The sequence below is a fragment of the Lepisma saccharinum genome, chromosome 21 (genome assembly GCF_977018435.1).
Source record: "Lepisma saccharinum chromosome 21, izLepSacc3.1, whole genome shotgun sequence".
NCBI classification, from domain to species: Eukaryota; Metazoa; Arthropoda; class Insecta; order Zygentoma; family Lepismatidae; genus Lepisma; species Lepisma saccharinum.
Genome location: NC_139249.1, coordinates 15,907,800 through 15,924,179, shown reverse-complemented (window position 1 = coordinate 15,924,179; position 16,380 = coordinate 15,907,800). Strand labels below are relative to the sequence as shown.

Genomic DNA, 16,380 nt, shown 5'->3' with positions numbered 1-16,380 from the left:
CAAGTCCCGCAGTGGCCGCAGCTGCACCGCTCCATGTATCAACCTTGGTAACAACGGAGTTACAGTTAGTTTAAATAGGCTGCTTTAATACGTGTAGGGGAACTCAAAATCAATTTTACGAGGAAAACACGTCGTTGTAGCGTGTGAGGAGCTTCAAGATGGGAGTCCGTAACTAGATAAATTTGGGAAGACTGCTTAAGTGTTGAACTTTTTGTCATATTATTATGTTAACAAAACTTACTTCTCATCTGTTTGTGTTCATGAATATGCTGATGTGAACAGAAGCCTTTGTCATCAAAGTAGGTAAGTATAATGTATTTTTGCAGTTTGTTTGTAAAGAACCGGCGATTTGTCGATAACATTTATTTGGCTAACGATCACTTGTTTAATTAAAAGTTCTAAATGTAGAAAAAACAGAGTAATAACTTTTATGCAATTACGCTCTGTAACAAGTACTTGGATGGAATATTTCTGTGTAAAATTATATATATATATATATATATATATATATATTATTTAAATATATAATCGTTCAAACAAACGATTTCACACAAGAAGCACATTTTTTCATCGAGTTGATATGAAGCTTAGGGCTCAATACGAATGAGTTTAGTTTCATTAAAATGTTTTATGTGATTGTTTTTATTATTATCTTTCTGTCTTTGTGAAGCTTCAGTGTTCTTAATTTTCATATATTAAAATTGATAATGTTAACTACGTTTCACAATTCACTGGTATTCTTCACAATTTGATTAACAGAGTGTGTTAAACACAGTCTAAGGAAATATTTAAAATGTTACTTTTCCAACGGAATGCAAAGATCTAAATGTTTATGTTTAAACTTAAGTTATTGTTACAGATCTTACTAACAACGGAAAGATTCAATTTATTTAATTTCTTTCGTTCAGTAAAGTTCATAGGGTCGAAATTACAATAGCAAGTGATTTAGGTTTGCTCTTTATTGACAGAAATGAATCTTTGCCCTTGTACCAATTTCTTTCGCTTTTGCTGCAAGGTTGTAGAAATTGTTTTTAACATTCAGATTGCACAGCTAGACAGAATGTCTGTATATCTGGTTAACTAATATTTGGAAAAGTTAATTGAATGGGCAACATCAAATTTCCGTTCAACGTAACATGCGAGATTTTAACTTAATCTATGGATTTTGATTGATTGATTGAGGTAGTGTTTTAAGTCCACTTTATGCACAGAAAGGCTAATCGGGATTGGACCTACAGTTTAAAGTGGGATCCGAACCACAATGTGACTCCACCGGAAATCGAACCTGGGACCCCTTGATTACAAGGCTATGACGCTACCACTATCTATGGATTTTCACTTTTTTTACAAGTTCTTTAAAAAAATGTAACGAGTTTTACTGTAACTGACAAATATTACGGATAATATTTTTCAAAGTAATATTTTTTTTCCGCCGGGAAGTTTAAAACCCATTCTTTGTGCTGTTATGGGAATTTTTAGTGTGCATAAGTGGCTTTCTGAATGAAAATTTTGGTGTAAATGTTCAATCTTCTGTATTAACTGGGAGGGGTAAATGTCAAAATTTAACGTCATGTGAGAGCCTACTACTTCCGAAAAGAAATGAACATACGTTTGTTCTCTAAGATAAAACTTGTCTTCCTATAGGAGTAGTTTCCAGATGATGAAGTGTTCGGATTGATATGCACTAAAAAACGTCAAAATATGCATGCAACTATGCACTAAAAATCACAATAATATGCCTTAAAATATGCAATAACAAATTCCGCCTTTAAATGATCACGTTTATTGCAAGTACAAATGTGAATGAGTTACAGTGGCATAAGATATTGATGTATGTAAAAATTTAACATAGAAACTCTACGTCTATTTATATAAATCAACAATTGGACTCAATTTGACATGTGATACAAGAAATTGTAAAACGCTGAATTGTACCTCTATTTACGCTGAAACAACATTTGGACTCCAAATTAAAGTTACTGACCTTTAGAGTTGCAACGCACAACTATGTATTTTTCAAGATTTTGTAGCAATTTTTTTCTTGGCTTGTCACTTAACACATTTTTGTACACCGAGAATGTTCTTTCCGTCTCACAACCTGTTTTAGGGCAATATTTTAAGGAACAAATATCACTTGCTGAGAAATCTGGAAAGTCTTGATTCCCTTTTCCTTGAAGCATCTGGTGTCGTGTCGTTTGCGCGGAGGCTTCTTATCGGTTTATTTCCGCCGTGACATATGTCAAGACCTTCCTCGGCTGGTTTTCCCACAATCCAGAGTGTCATCACCGCCGCGCGCATGTGTGTTTATGGGCACACGGTGCATAGTGCATAAAGTGGACTTAAAACATAAAATCAAACGTGTTTTATGACGATGCACAGCTGTGTTTACACTGAAATGTTAAACCTATCCAGAGAGTCAAATATGACTTTTCTTTACTTATTTCAAAAGACGTTACACAGGATTACATGTATCAATTTTATTCCACAACAGAAAATACATAAATCAGTACGAGCCTTTTAACTATTAATCATTTATCGTTAATCGTAAAAAAATCATTGTAAATACAGTATTGTTAAAATATTGAAAACATTCTACAAGTACTACGTAAATGTACACTTTGGAAGCAACATAAATGTGCCAGTCTATTACACTTAATTATTATACACTACATAAAATCGTCAAAAACATTATAAATACAGTGTAATTTTTTGCAAACATTACATACGTAATAGCTACGTATATATAACACAATATTTCGATACACTTTCACAACAAACAATACAAACGTTATTTTATAACGTTATATTCTTGTAGGTATGCAAATACTCGAAGGCATTGCACGCGTTGTTTCTATCATTTCCATATTCTCAGCCATCTTATCGTCTCTCTCAAGTCTCAGTTTTACATAAATACTAATTTCCCAATGTATATCTCTCATGTATACTTTCATCTTACATTCACTTACCAATCACCTTCCTTTTCAATGGAAGATAAACACAGTTGGAGCTGGGCAACGTCATAAACACACGTGCGCGCGGCGGTGATGACACTCTGGATTGTGGGAAAACCCATCAAGGAAGGTCTTGACATATGTCGCGGCGGAAATGAACCGATAAGAAGCCTTGGCGCAAATGACTCGGCGCAAGCGACACGGACTCGAAGCACCTGACTATCATGTGATACAAATTTTAATGCTGGATTTTTTGTAACAATTGATTCTGTCTTTTAAATAACTGCTGCTCCAACTGCCCCTGGAGGAATTTGGGTTGTCACTGATTGGAAGAATTCCAACGAGATAGCCTTTTGTTTGTTTCTGGTGTGTGTATCAGTTTTTGTACGCTGCACTATTTGGAATTTCTTTTCACATCGTATCTGAAATTTGAAAAAAACAACAACATAAATCCATCAAAATGCTTGACAGTCCCAAGTTCAAATTCTATTTTTAAATGCGAGAACCCTACACTAACATTTGAGAGAGGGTAATTTTTCTCTAATTCTACCATTAGTTCCAACCCTGGCGTTAGAGTGAAGTTAAAAAGTATACCCTTGTGGGAAGAAAGTTTTGACTTTGCCCCAATAACACAAATGCGGTCAAAAATAAATAAATCTTCAATGAAAAAAAATCTGTCTCAATCATGTGAATTTGTTAGAGAGGGCCTGGCAATATTTGAACCACATTTACGTAAATCTATTATACAACTTTGGTAAATTTTCCAAATTTGCTAGTTAGCAGGAAAAATAATAATTAACTCCTTCTCTTACCTAAAAGAAAGAAACAAAATTACGAAATACTTACTTGTTTAGCGCAGACTTTACAGAAGACATTTTCTCCGTTAATTGATAGGCTTCCATCACCAGCAATCCACTGCATCAGGAGAAACAATTTTGAAGATTTCTCTTTTCGCATTGCGCACGATGTCTACACAACACTACTTTCTCAACTGGCTACTTGAAGTCAGTGGTTTATGCCTCAAATGGTGGCAGGGATGTGAATCACACACCCCCTCCACATGTCGCTGGAAATTCCAAAGAGGTATTTCCTCTGATAATCTGATAAAGATAACTAGCTAATTTTAACTTCGAAACCAGGAAATTTAGAATACTAAATGAAAGTTATCAGCACTGCTGATATTTGTGTTTTGAGAATTTCATTTTTTTTTTTTTGTAATCTCATGAAAAATAAATTACAGTAATTACATGAACTTGTCCATCTGTTGGTCAATTCTGATCGACCTGAAGATGTTTTTAGCTTTTCAGACCATTATTAATTACAACAAATCGTTTTCATTGATTTTTTTTTTTTTTTTTGCATAAAGAACCTGATAAGTTGGAATAAGAACGACATAATAATTACGAATAGAGGAAACGGCCCTTTTGTCCTCCTGAAAACTTCGTAGCAAAGCAATAGAGGCCACATTGGTTAAATAATATTAAATCTGCTTCACATTAACAACTCCTTGCTCACACACAAAGTTATTATTAAGAAAAGTGCTGTAGGCATTTCGCAGTAACGTGTGCGACATCATCTGAGTAGCACTTACCTTAATATCATATTATTTTTCTTTCATGCTTCGTTGCACCCTTCCTTCGATGACACCTTCTTATCTTACGTATCTAAAGCTCTGCAAGTAGTTTTCCTTGTGTACTAACTCTCCCTTCTTCAATGTTTTCGGCTCAACTTTCCAAACTGAAACGCGGAATAGCATTTCGTTATGTTGAACCCTTAGCAACCACCCTAGCAACCGGTTGTATGAACCCAACATGCATAGGACGCCCGCCATAAAAGTAGAAAAGATCTACTCCCTCTGTCCCATAATTATTGTCCGGTACACCTTTGTTTGTTGTCTCATAATAATTGCCTGATATTCAAACTGTGACATTGGTGTATACAGAAGAAGAACATGAAACAAGGGAAGGAGTCATACAACTTTACTACTCAAGGATCAGTACAAATTGGGCTTTCCATCTGCCTCTTCGTCTGTCATTCCTGTACTACCATTTTGGCATACCGGACTATAATTATGGGACAGAGGGAGTATAAAAGTGTTACTTTTTTGTGACGTGGTAACTGTTTCATGCAACGAATTGAAAAATACCTTAATTTAGATTTTTTTCCTTGTATGTACGCATTGATTGGATTGTAGAATTATTTATCTTGTAGTCTACGGTTATTACAAGCATAAAACACAGTTTTTCGTTTTGACGTTTCAGGAGAACACAAGCTCCCTTTATCAGACATTTATTTTTAGTTTGATTAGAGATACAGTTATATCTAGGGAACGGATTTCTAGTACCTATTTTGTTTTTGCCACGTCCTAGACGCATGCTATTTAGAGATCTTTGCGTTTAATGTACAGCACCCCTCTACTGAAATTCTATAGGACCTAAAAATGCCTAAATGAACTATAAATGCCTAAAAGCCCTATTTTGTCTTGAAAACCGCCCTTTAAACCATTCGCTTAACTTTAAAATTAACTTATATTAAGAACGACCCTTAATTTCCATCACAAAGGTTTGAGATTCTTGAACTTTTAGACCCTGAATGAACCCGATGCCAAAGAAGCAATGCAACAGCAACGTCTGTACAAATTTCCGCCATCTTCCAGCTTGCATCACGAAATTGGGAAAATGTGGTGTGAACTGACTGGATGAGGCGTTCTTCGTTGTTAAACGCTGTATTAAATGGACCATTGGCGAACCAAACAGAAATGCGGGCTTTTTGGGGACGGAATCGTAGCTACAAAATCATTCAGTTGTTAAAACAGGGCGGGCATTATTCCCGGCCTCCAACAGTGTAAGAGTGCGTAAAGATTCCAAAGAATGCCTCCATCTGATTGGCTGTTTTGAGTGCCTGCTGTGAGGAGCAGGAAATGCAACCCTGCAAGTGACCAATTACGTCGCCTATTAACCCCTTTGACACAACAGTTAGGTGAAAGGGCAGGATTTGCTCTGGAAACTACAACTGCCCTGGTATAGAGGCTGTTCATAAAGGAGAGAAGACCACTGCGAACCTGCTTGCGGTTTGAGTTTTGAAGTTGAGTTCTTTGAGCACACTTTATGCACACCTAGACTACTCTGGATTTGGCTTACAGTTTACAGTGGGACACTATGTGCCTCCAACGGATATCGAACATATGACATCTTCGTTACAAAGCGACGACGCCTCGGCAAGTCCCAAACTTGCCTTGGGAATCAGAAGCAGTTTGATTGATCAAGTTTTAACATTGGACAAAATGTATATTTTCTATAATCAAAGAATAGTATTCATTGCACTAAAAATAGTAACTTTTGTATACAAATTGCATATAAAACCAATTTCATAAATTTATTATTAATTAATAATTATGTCCATTAATTTATTACCTATAAGCACCTAAATCATTATTTTTAGCACCTAAATATCCGTTTCTAAACTACAGCAATGGTTAATTTTTTTAAAACAAAAAAGAATCAGTTATATAATGGATGTTGTCAATGTTACATTGTTGTAATACAGCAATCTAACTGTGAAAACCAGCAGTCTGTTTTATTTTTTTTTTTTCAGATGAAAATTGTGATCACATTATTTTTTATTTAAAAATTATGAATCCGAAATATCATCAGGCAATTCAAAACCATCATTGCTTTCACAGAGTTCCTTGATGTTTTCCGTTACATTAAATTTTAAAGACGGTGGCTTACTCCACTTCTGAAAAAGAAAACACCATAGTGGGTCTATGTTGCCATTTTCATTATTTAATTTATTCCAGTGTTCTTCTGCAATGGACGAAGCTTCCCAGACATTCAACTGTATGTTTCCCATCAATCTCTTTAAAACCATTCTCTTTTTAATCAAATGCTTCTCTTCGATGATATGAGCTGACAAACCTGTTCTTGGGTTTAAATTTATAATGTCCAAATCGTGTTCGTGCCATCTTATTGCCATTTTCCTTGCTCTTTGTCCTACATAATCCTTTGGACAAGGGGTCCAGGGTTCGAAACCCGGTGGAGGCACAAGTGGTTCGGATCCCACTTTAAACTGTAGGTCTAGTCCCGATTAGCCTTGCTGTGCATAAAGTGGACTTAAAACAACAAATAAATCAATCAATAATCCTTTGAACATGAACAACTTATATTGTACTCGTATATTCCTCTGGTTTTGTATTCATTAAATGTACATTCTAAACTTCTTGGTGAAATTAAATCTTCTAAAAATTTTGCTATTTTATGTGAGAATCTTTTGTGGAATGGAATGCAAGCAAATTTATTTTCAACAGATTTCTTATCTTTGTCCGTATTTATCTTTTCCTTTAGTTTCCTTGTGACTTTTTTTGATTTGGTTTATTCTGTTAGTGTGAAAACCATTTTCTTTTGCTATATTAACCAAAAATATGTACCTTGATTACTCAAAAGTTTATTCATTTAATGTAATTAAATGTGTCTGGAATTGTAATTTGAACCAGTTTAAATAAATTAGATGTTTAATAGCAAATTTGTATATAAGGACAAGCATATATTTTGAATTCACATTTATAACTGTTATTTTTTGACTCACAATATAAAAAAAAATCTTCAAAAGTTGTGTTGTTTCAAAGAAGCAAGATAGAAATATTCATATTTGTAATTAACTTTATTGAAATTGTATATATTTACATTGATTGCATCAAGATTTATATACAAAGGTAAAGTCTTAAGATTGTTCAGTGAATAAAAATTGTCATTCTTGGAATTTTGTACAAACATATAAATGCAGTAGTTGTATTTGTCAGTTAAGTGTATTGTTATCTACCCTACATCGCAAAATATCTGAATCGGTGCAAATATGTACATTTAGATCACTAACATCAAGTCTGTTAAGCACTTGAATTATATAAAACAAATGAACGTATGTGTAAGATTTTTCTGGAACTAGTTGTCTGTGAACATTAAGGGGAGCTGGTGATAGAATAAGGATATGTACAAATGTATTATTTTTGAAGGGCTTTAATCAGTTAAGCTAATGATAATTTTGTCTAAGCATATATTTTCTTGCAGGCGTTCCTCTGTTTGACTTCTCTGGGCAAAAACTTGACAATAATTCGTACCAGCTCCTTGCGCACTGTGGGAACCAACTACAGCATCTTGCTACATTGTTCCAGTACTTGAAACAACAAGGTATGCTTTACAAGTAATTTTTTTGTAATGATTGGGTTTATTACTGCGAAGGAGCATTGAATGATACAGGGTGACTATTCTCCAGGAATTATGCGTGAAGTATTTTCTCCGAGAATAACGTGTGCATTCTGCATGAATTTTTCTCGGTAGATGTGATAAATTGCAACTTTTATTAATCCAATCCCCATTGGAATCGCACTCTATCGGTATTGGCCGATATAGGCATATCGGTGTATCGGTACAATTACAGATTATTTTACCGATCCGATATATCGATAAATATCTTATAATTTAGTGCAAAATTCTGTCATTTTATTGTAATTTTTATGGATAATCTCGATGCCCTACTTTTTAGAAAAGTAATTGTCTAAATATTCAACTTCTTTTGCACTGCAGTCACCTCGAAACACACATTTATTAAGAAGATCAATGAACCTTAATGAGTGTAATGAACATTTCAGGTTCTTCAAGGACCATTTCTAATTTTATATCGCATCGGTAGATCGGTTATGGGTATTGGTAAATTTTATATCGGTACTTTATCGGTATCGGCCAAAATTTCATATCGGCCCATCCCTAATATATAGGGAGCGGAAGTTGATGAAATGTCATCTTTTTTCTGACATCTCGGACACGATGCCTATTAAATATACACAATATTACACTTCCTCTAGAACCCAAAAAAGGTAATTCTATATTGCATTTTTTGCATTTTTTTTGCCAATTTTCAGGTTTTAGGTCATTTTCCCCAATTTTCGGCATTTTTCAGTCATTTTTCGCAATATTCGGTGTATTGTTTCGTCATATTTTGTCACTTCTTTCATTTTGGTAATATTTTGGAGTCTTTTTTCCACCAAGGTGAAAATAGACCTATATATATCTCGCAGGATTGCAATTTACGAGCAAAAGAAATGCTGAACTGGTGACAGTCTTTGTTGTGTGTTTTTTTTTTGAAAGCAAAATTGCATTTTGTTCAATTTCCTCATTTCAATTTTTAACCTGAAACTAACAAATGTAATGGTCATTTTTTGCATTTTTTTATGTCATTATCCCCCATTTTTTAGGACATTCTATAGGTCATATACCTATATTTTTTAGATCATCAACTTCCGCTCCCTATTAATATATTTGTGTGTATGTGGGTGGTGAGAGGTGGTAATACATAAGGTTGAAATAGAGAAAACATCTGCTTGTACCCTTGAATGTTTGGAAAGTTCACCTTGAAAATCTGGAATTATACTCGAATTTTTTCATGGTCCTAGAGTGGCCATCCTGTGATAGAAATAATAGTCTCTATGGTCTAGTAGTTAACATAATGTGCCACGAGGTTTGAATTCCAAGTAAGGTGAAGTTCCATTGTATTACTTTCCTTATGCAGTGGGAAAATTTCAATAAAATTGTAATTTAATTAGTAGGGATAATAATAATAATAAAATTGGGTGAATTTACACAGTTACGAGGCATCACTGCACTATTTTCAAATACCACACGAAACAATCGCAATGAAGCACACAACCTACACTTCCAGCGAACAGAACGCAACTGATAAAGAGACAGTACAATAAGTCACCTTGCCTCTTTAACAGACTTTTCTCTACTCTTATCTTATCTGGTCAAAAATAAACAATGTTTGCCCTTTTTTGTTGTCGTTACAATGCTTTCTTCATATTACGCAGGAAAAACAGCCACACGTGTTCTCTTGAAGAATCCCTGTATATCATATGGCGAAAAAAACCCTGTCACCTTTACTTCAATTTTGTGTTATTTCAAAAACTAGACGTGGTGGAGGAAAAAGAAAATCATTTTCGTGTTCAGCAAGTCAAAAAACATAGAAATAGGTTGTTTTCCGGTCGCGGCAAATTTAATTGTTCCTCAGTGTAATTAACATAATTTGTGATATAAGCAATACTTAGAGACTTACATTTGTTTTCGTGCAGGTTTTCTACATGCCATTGAGTTGCCATTCTTGAGTCACGATCTGTGGAGGGGGCGATTTAACGTTGGGAACATTTGCACACTTTTTTTTTAGTGTGTATATGATTGTTCTTTACAAATAAAATAAATTATGAAAGTAGTCTTTATGATGATAAAATATCGTGGTTATTTGTCATTTCCGTGGCCTGAAACCCATTTTATGTCACATAAAATTTTGAAATCTATCCATCAAGAAAAAAATGATTTAATTCTCGTGGAGTACAGTCTATGTAAAGGGCCCAGATAGTATTTGGTGCAATGGAATTACTTTCACATATCTCTTATAAGGAGTAATCAAGTTTATTTTTTGATTATTATTTAAGCTGCACCATTAATCAGTTTTTCACATCAATTGTGATAAAGAACAGATTTTCGCAAAAAAAGAAATGAAGCGGGAAATGTCAGGGACTTTCGTCTTCATTGACTTTTTTAATTTTTTTTATTTATTATTTATTTATTTATTACTAGTTGTGCTGTCTAGTATGTTTGTGTAGTAGTTGTGCTGTCTAGTATGTTTGTTTTGTCTTGCGTAATAGTTGTGCTGTCTAATTTGTTTGTGTTTGTCTTGTGTAGTAGTTGTGGTGTGTAGTTTGTTTATGTTTATATTGTGTAGTAGTTGTGGTGTGTTTGTGTTTATATTGTGTTATAGTTGTGATGTGTTTGTGTGTGTCTTATGTAGTACTTGTTCTGTCTAATGTGTTTGTGTTCGTCTTGTGTAGTAATTGTGCTGTCTAATGTGTTTGTGTTTGTCTTGTGTAGTAGTTCCTCCATTCATATTGGGGGTTAGGCGTAGAGCTGACAACTCTGCACTGTAAAAAAAATGTCAAGAAACAGCAATATAAGGCCATGGATGTTCCCAAGGTAAAACATTCCGGAGGTAAAATAGTCCCCCGTTCGGATCTCCGGGTGGGGACTACTTTGGGAGGTCCCTGGACTGAGGATAAGATCTACATTAGGAATAAGGATATTAAATTAGGCACCTGGAATGTTCTGAGCCTTTACCGGCCTGGGGCATTTCAGTGTACAGTTAATGAGATAGTTAAGTATAAATTAGATGTAGTAGCTGTCCAGGAAGTTAGGTGGCCAGGAGAAGGGAATTGTAAAACTAAAAATTATACTTCTTTTTATGGTGGTACTGAAAATCATAATTTTGGAACAGGCTTTTTCATAAATAATAGAATTATCTCGGCTCTTAAAACAGTAGAATTTATTAATGATAGGATATCATATGCAGTTTTACAGGGTAGGTGGTGTAAAATTATTTTAATAAACATACATGCACCAACGGAAGATAAAGATGATAATACTAAAGATGATTTTTATACAGAGTTAGAACAGGTCTTTGATAAATTTTCTCAGTATGATATGAAAATTCAGTTAGGTGACTGTAATGCACAGATTGGCAAAGAAGAGACATTTAAACCCACGATTGGTAAAGAAAGTCTTCATGAATTAAGTAATGATAATGGTATAAGATTGATTACTTTTGCAACCTCAAAGAATTTAATTGTGAAAAGTACCACTTTTAAACATAAAGATATCCATAAATATACCTGGTCTTCTCCAGATGGTAAAACTCATAATCAGATAGATCATATTCTCATTGATAAGAGAAGGCATACTAGTATAATTGACGTTCGTACACATAGAGGTGCTGACTGTGCCAGTGACCATTATTTAGTAATTGCTAAATTAAGAGAAAGACTCTCAGTGATAAATCATAAGCAACAAAATCTAAAAGTTATAAAATTTGATACAGTTTTGATGAAAGTTTGCTGATGACAGAATTAAGAAAGATTACCAAATTAAACTGTCAAATAGATTTGATGTTTTGCAGGATTTAAATGATGATGAAAATATAAATGAAACAGACGTAAATAAGAATTGGGAGCACATACGTAATGCAATAGAATCAGCAGCTAAAGAAAGTATAGGATACCATAAACCGAGAAAAAGTAAGCCATGGTTTGATAATGAATGTCATAATCTAATAGAAATAAGAAATCAGGCTAGACTTAAGTGGTTAAATAACTCTGATGATACAAATCTAAACAATTATAATAGAATAAAGCGAGAAGTTAACCGCACGTTTAGAAGTAAAAAAAGAGATTACTTGAAAAGCAAAATTAACGAAATTGAAACAAACAGCAAAAATAAAAATATCAGAGATTTATATAAAGGTGTAAATGAGTTTAGAAAGGGGTGGCAACCTAAAGTAAACTTGATAAAAGGTAAAGACGGTGATTTTCTAGCTGACCCAAGCTATATTCTAAATAGATGGAAGAACTACTTTAATGACCTTTTAAATGTCCATGTAGGAGATAAATCAGAAGTAAATGAAGTCCACACAGCAGAACCTTTAGTTCCAGAACCTAACTTGACTGAAGTTAAGGATGCTATTAAATGGCTAAAAAATAACAAAGCACCTGGCAGTGATTAAATACTAGCTGTGTTAATTAAATATGGTGGAAATTCATTAATATGTCAAATTCATAAATTAATTTGTTTAATATGGAATAAAGAAGAAATCCCTTAACAGTGGAAAGAATCCATAATTGTTCCTGTGTTTAAAAAAGGTGATAAAATGAACTGCAATAATTACCGTGGAATTTCTCTACTCTCAACAACATATAAAATATTATCAAACATTCTTTTAACAAGATTAACCCCATATGCTAATGAAATTATAGGTGATTATCAATGTGGATTTAAACGTAACAGATCAACTACAGATCAAATTTTTCACATCAGACAGACACTTGGAAAAAAGTGGGAATATAATCAAAATGTCCATCAGCTATTCATTGATTTAAAAAAAAGCATATGATTCGGTCAAAAGAGATAAATTATATAATATATTAGTAGAGTTTGGAATACCTAAGAAGCTTGTTAGTATGATAAAAATATGCACCAGTGAAACAGAAAGTAAAATTCGTGTGGGTATTAATGTGTCTGACAAATTTACAATTCATGATGGGTTAAAACAAGGAGATGCATTATCTCCAATGCTCTTTAATTTTGCCTTAGAATATGCTGTTATGGTGTGACTCAGTTGTTAGCATATGCAGATGATGTAGACTTACTGGGGGATGATGTGAATACAATTAAGAATAATGCTAAAATATTTTTCAAAACTGCTAAAGAGATAGGTTTGGAAGTTAACAAAGAGAAAACTAAATATATGCTTACAGGCCGAAACCAAGTGTTAGGTATTAATCAAAATCTAATTATTGATAACAACTCGTTTGAACCAGTTTCCAAATTCAAATACTTAGGAGTAATATTAACAAATGAAAATGATATTAAAGAGGAAATAAAAAGTAGGCTTAATTCAGGAAATGCATGTTACTTCTCTCTTCATAAACTTTTGTCTTCTCGTTTAATATCTAAGAAACTAAAAGTTAAAATATACAAAACAGTAATTTTGCCTGTAGTATTATATGGGTGTGAAACTTGGTCCCTTACATTGAAAGAGGAACATAAATTGAGAGTATGTGAAAATAAGATCCTTGGGAAAATCTTTGGACCTAAAAGGGATGAGGAGACAGGTGAGTGGAGAAGGTTACATAATTTAGAACTACATAATTTGTATTCATGTCCAGATATTATTAGAATAATTAAATCAAGAAGGTCCTCCTCCGTAGTCGAGCGGGTTAAGGCGTTCACTCGTCTTGAGATCGTTCGCTGCGGGACGGCGTAGGTTCGGAATTTATTCGGCCTACGTATAGGGCCGGTGGCAACCCACCATCGTGAGGAAATTGGGGAGCTCCGAGTGAGTGAGCGTAATCCGGTCGAGACGACCTACTATAACGGCTGGGGATACGTCGGGCTGACCCCCCGACTATTCCAATACTGGTTGAAGATCTCCACGCGTAGAGGTGACGAAGGAAAGTGTGGGAGGGAGACCGGCAGTTGGTAGGTAAGCCAAGGCCCTTCATGTGCTGTCGCGCTAAGGATTATTATTATTATTATAAATCAAGAAGACTTAGGTGGGCAGGCCATGTGGCACGAATGGGAGAGGAAAGAGGAGTTTACAGTATTCTTGTTGGGAAACCTGATGGTAAGAGACCTGTAGGAAGGCCAAGACGAAGATGGAGGGACAACGTTGAGATGGACCTAAGGGAAATCGGTAGGGATGGAAAAGAGTATATAGAACTTGCTCAAGATAGGGACAGATGGAAGGCCTGTGTTGCTGCAGCCATGAACCTTCGGGTTTAAGAAGGCTAGGGAGTTAGTTAGTTAGTTTTAATATTAAAAAGCTTTTCTTCTTAATTTTTTATATCCTTAATATTAGAACATAGTTTTTGTGCTCTCAGGAAAAAAAATAAAAATATATTGTCCATTGTTATACGAGATGTTCTGAATTGGCATGAATGTATTTTCCTCCCTGCTATTTTCTTTTGCTATGGACTGATGTTTCAATTGTTGTCAGTTGTCTTGCTTTTCGGATCCAGAAAAGAAATGACATTGTTATTCATGGGTTCACAAGTGAATTTTATGTGAGGATGCGATTCATTCAACAATTTAATTACTCCAATGATGGTGCTCTCATTTTTAGCAATAATTAGCACATCATCTACATATTTGATGTAGAGTATGATATCTGCACCTATTTGATTAATAATTGGAGATTCTAATGAAATGAAGGAAAATGCTGGAGTTGATTCCGGATACTGGGTTTCCCATTGATTGACCATTACTTTGCTGATAAATTTTGCCATCAAATATAAAGTAATTGTAATTTGCACGTACAGGAAACCATCGAACCATTTCCCATAACGTCACAACGAAAAACTGTGTTTTTAGGATTGTAATAACCGTAGACTAAAAGAGAAATAACCTTAATTAGCGTATGAATTAATAGGTATTACTCTCTTTCTTCTTTCAGAATGGAATCTGTTATGAATGAGGTAATCGGATATGACGAATTAGAAAAGTGTCTGTTGTGCAAATGTTGCGAAAGAATTCCGGACAATATTCCAATTTATGAGTGCCTTTCAGGCCACCCAGTTTGTGGAATGTGCAAAGATAAGGATCTATTTTGCAGATGTGGTCATGTTTTGAAATTTGAGCCGAGTCCTGCTTATTTCCGGTTATTCTATGCTTTGCCTATGAAATGCAGATATGGGGAAAATGGATGTAATGTAAGACTGAGCAGGAAGTTACGAGAAATTCATGAAGCGGAGTGTGAGTTTAGATTGGTTCGTTGCCCAGTCACTGACTGCAATGATGAGATGAATCCAAGTAAGTTGGAATACCACTTCAGACAAAAACATAATCTGAAATATGAGAAAAGTAATAGCATGCCAATTCTGACTTTACAGTTGGAACGAGAAGAGCCTCACACCGGTATGGTGTTCAAATGGCGTACGAGAGGGTTTGTCATTAGTGTATTTTTATGTTTGGAGAACATTGTTGTACTTTTGTTCATTCTTGGCTCAAGACAGGATGCAAGGAAATTTAAGGCTGAAGTGTATATATTAGGGGACGATGAAAACAAGTTCGTAAGTAAAGACATTGAAATATTTTCTGTTGCGGATCGGGAGAAAATTATACGTCAGAAGACGGCATCGTGTTCGTTCGATGTTCATTCTATTAAACAAGATTTTGCTTTTGGTGATCAGAAAACCGTCTATGTGAAGTGTGATGTAAAAGAAACTTAATAATAATGTATGTTTATACTGTTATCTCTTTGTTTACTGTGTTATTTGTAGTCATGAGAATACTTAGTCAATTGTTCAACTGTTGCTGGAAATTAACCAAAACTAATTAGTAACTTACATTTTATGGATTATATTGTCCAAAATAATGTTGAAGACGCCTTTTAGTCTCTCCTTTCATTGTTCCTCTATCGCTGCCCTCCCACATTTTATTAGTTCTTTGTAATTATAAAACGACTTTTGGAACCTACGTTCTTGCTGGTGCTCCTCATAGAGATGTAAGAAATGTAGTGCTTTGTTAATGCTTCAGTTGGGTCCAGAATCAATTTAATCCTTGCTCGACCGGTCAGTACGCCCGTAAGCAAATGGATTAAAGAGTCTTCCATTGATTGGAATAGTGAACAAGAAGAGAGTCGAAATTCAGCAGAACACACGTCTTTTTATTTCAGTTGAGCTTCTTTGTTCTATTAGCGGTTATGTAATCCGATGGGTGAACATGATTTTTCTTTGTTATGGTAAACGTTGTCCTGGGTGATTATTGTTTATGTGTTGTTGCCTTCGCAAAGTCAGGGGTGCCCTCATAGGACATCTGTCGCTGTGGACGATCTTCTT

At 34.6% G+C, this 16,380-nt stretch overlaps 1 long non-coding RNA gene across 1 annotated transcript; it reads left to right on the top strand.

The window, feature by feature from the left end:
* Window positions 1-74: 74 nt before the first annotated feature.
* On the top strand, window positions 75-15,744 carry LOC146004250 (uncharacterized). Its single transcript, XR_014443906.1, has 3 exons — window positions 75-303; window positions 8,015-8,134; window positions 14,997-15,744. It is a non-coding gene; the product is annotated as an uncharacterized LOC146004250 (long non-coding RNA).
* Window positions 15,745-16,380: the final 636 nt, after the last annotated feature.